This window comes from Tamandua tetradactyla, chromosome 15, assembly GCF_023851605.1.
Source record: "Tamandua tetradactyla isolate mTamTet1 chromosome 15, mTamTet1.pri, whole genome shotgun sequence".
Lineage (NCBI taxonomy): Eukaryota > Metazoa > Chordata > Mammalia > Pilosa > Myrmecophagidae > Tamandua > Tamandua tetradactyla.
In genome coordinates, this window is record NC_135341.1 from 60,442,809 (window position 1) to 60,446,376 (window position 3,568).

Sequence of the window (3,568 nt, forward strand, 5' to 3'; positions counted from 1 at the left end):
TGATTCATTTGTTAGCCTATCATGGAGATAATTAGATTCATACCTCAGTCAACTCTTACATCTTTAAACAATAACAAAATTGCAAAGTTCCTAAAAAGATTACAAATATATTTCTTTCTTTCTTTTTTTTTTTTTTACCTGGTATATAGAGCTATGGCCTAAAGGCCCAGGAAGAAAGGCACCCTGGAGCGATAAAGCTACTCCATGAATTAATTCTGTTCTCATCAAGTGTGATTTGAGCTACTTTACCCAACCAGGAGACCTCATTAGGCTAAATGGAAAATAATTATCCATATAGCTGCTTGTGTAACTTCAATTATGCTACAGTTAAATAAAAAGGCTTTTCTAGAGTAATTGGTTTCCAGGTATAAGGTTTGCAATCTCTCAAATCCGAAGAAATCTTTGGTGTTGACCAAAGAGTATCTTATTGTAAGTATGACGCTTAATAAAAGAAAGAGTTAATCTGCCTCTAGAATTCAATTTTTTCTTAATTAACTCTGGATGCCAGAAAGGAACCCAAGGGCAGGTGAGTTAACCAAAGCAATGTTTCCATTCAGTCGTTCAAGCAGACCAGGCAGGCAATTGTAGGACGGTGGCTAAGACACCGGCTTTGAAGTACACAGACCTGGGTACAAATTTTGTCTCTGCCACTTAAGAGGCATGAACAAGTCACATGGCCACTGGAAATTTCTTTTTCTGCATTTGTAAAATTAAAATCTCAATGATACCTATCTCATAGGGTTTTTCTCTGAGAAAAATAACTTTTGTAAAATAGCATGGAAATTTAGTATATAGCCCATGTGTGTTTGACAAATATCAATCATTATTTTCACGGTTTAATGAATACAGTCATTTCCTTTCCCTTCTTTGTAGAAAGATGACATCTGAGTCATCAGTTCTGAAATTAGAAAAGGAATCATTGTGCCTATTATTTTATTGTTTTAGTCCCAAGTATTTCTATTGGGGTAAAAAGATCCAAAAATGTAGGAGCCTGTCTTATGTACATAAACCAGGAGTTAACTTCCAAAGTAAACCCTTGAGCAAAGGAGATGCAAATATCAGAAGTTGGAAGAGAGGCCTGTGGGCACTACATTGGTAAGGCTTCAAGAAGATACAGGTGAAGACTAACAACTTCTGCTACGGACAGTGTTTACAAAAATTCAAAAGAAAACCAGTGATAAGAATAGCTTATGTTTCTATAATTTGAAGGAGTTTTTTAAGATCTTGCTTGATCCCCCAATACAATCCTCCTAAATCAATAACAGGAATTACAATCCCTATTGTACAAACGCAAAAACTGAATCCAGTAAAAAAAAAAAAAAAAATGGACCCAGAAAGTTTGAGTAAGTTGCAGAAGCACACAAAACTGCTAAGCAACAGAACTTCAAGGCTGAATTTTCTGATTGCGAGTCTACAATCGTGCAGGATTGGGATAAATCTGATGCCAGAAGAATCATCAACAGAGAGAAAATTCACCCCAAAGCCAACATTTAAGATGGGTGAGTATTGACTTTTTTTCCCCCTGTTTTCAAAACTCTCTTTTGTCATTAATATTAACTTTATATTGAGAAATACATTTTTGATTATAAAAAAGATCAAGGATACTCTAGAAAAATAAAAGCTAAAGAAAAACTGCCTGATTGAAATCTAAAAACATCTTAGAAATCTAATACAAGAGATTCTCTGAAAAGTGGCCCATCTCAGAACTGCCTGAGTATGGTTTTCTTTTGTGTGAATTTGTAGGGCAAATGTTAATGAGAACATTTTTTCAATATTTCACACCTTGGCCACAATCTCAATATGAAATATCTGCACCAAAGATAGATTTAAGGGCTTTAACCAGGTCAAAGGATATCACCTATCACTTTAGTTTTAGCAAATGAGTTGGCAAATCAAATGGCTAGAAGGATAAACTGATAAATACCACCTTTAAGAGGTTACCAGACATTGGGACAATGTAGATTTCATCTTTTCAACATGCAGGTTTGAACTGCATGTTGTTACTATGTCCTCATAGTAACAACCCACTTACTGTGTTTTACTTAAAATATTCTAATGCCTTTTCTCCAAGCACAGTTCTACCCTGGTTGGCTTTTTTATTCAGAGAGGTTATGCCACATTTGCTTCATGACAGATCTTGTAGGTCAGGTCCTATTAAATGAGCTCTTCTGCAGATCACACCTTATCTTTTGATGGAATACTGTGCTATACACTCAACTCTGAAAGCCTTAAACACAACCAAAATCTGTAAAGATTATAAAAGCAAATTAAGTTTTTAATTTATATAGTACATGTAGGCAACCAGTTAAGTATAACAATTCAAACTGACCTGCATCCATCCAAAACAAGTTTCTCCTTCTACCTTATTTTTACTGGAAATCACTAGAGATACAGCAAATTGAAGTGTTTTTTTTTTTTTTTTTTTTTTTTATGCATGAGTTAATACTACTAACTCAGCAAATACAAGTTAGTTTGCTTTGGGCAGAAGACTTTTTTTGTGATGGAAGAAAGGTGCTATCAAATAAAAAGACAGATTTTTGCTCCATGCAGGAGGCCCATTATTATTGCTGCAGAAAACAAAAGCCTAGCTGCGCTGATGTTTTATATTCTCTTTTACTGAAATCTATATGACGTTTCTTGCTGGGTTCTTGTACACATAAACATTGCCAAGCTGTGAAAGAAAATGGCTGGAGGTGTGTTTGTGTGAAAGGTGAGCAATAAAGTATCTGTAAGCTAAAAAAGTTTTTAAAAAGAAACACAGGTGTGTAGAGATCGTAAATCAGGCAGGCTTCCTGCAGAAAACGGTATTTTAGTTGGAAACGGAATACTGAACAAAATCCTACGGCCAAAGAGAAAAGAAAGTGCAATGTCCCAGCCTGAGGATCCGAATAAAGATACTTATTATGCCTTCAATAGAAGCAAATCAATTGCAAATTTGTCTGTGTGCCTCTCGTGCTTTGAGAAAGGCCCTGCATTTCTTTTATAAAGGATCAATACCATCAGCGCACGGTACGTTCAGCAGAGAAAATAAAGGGGAGAATGCACAGAGGGGAGGCTGAAGAAGTGGGATGTACAAAGGAAGATCCCAAAGGACTTCGGACAAGTTAGGACTGCGTTCTGAGGTACCCCAGGAAGCTACCAAAGGATTCTAAGCATGAGAGGCACACAGCCAAATTTGCAATTGATTTGCTTCCATTAAAGGTGTAATAAGCATCTTTATTCTGATCCTAGGATGAGCACAACAAGTATATAATTAAGGTTATTAGAAATATAATTGTCAGATTATATTGTTTGGAAAGACATACTACCTTTCTTTTTTCTGAAGGAAAAAAATACACTTTAATCCCTCCTACTCTATAATTTATTTAAAGCAATTGGCCCATGTCATAAAAGGGAATACTCTAGCATAAATTCCAGATGCATAAAACTGGAGTTTTACACTCTTTTCTGGAAACATCTATACTCTTTTCTGGAAAAAAGACCTTTTAAGAATGGATTGTAAACTCAGAGGCTTATAATAGAGACACACAGAAACTAGAGATGGGTGAACAGTTAACTAATGTCACTG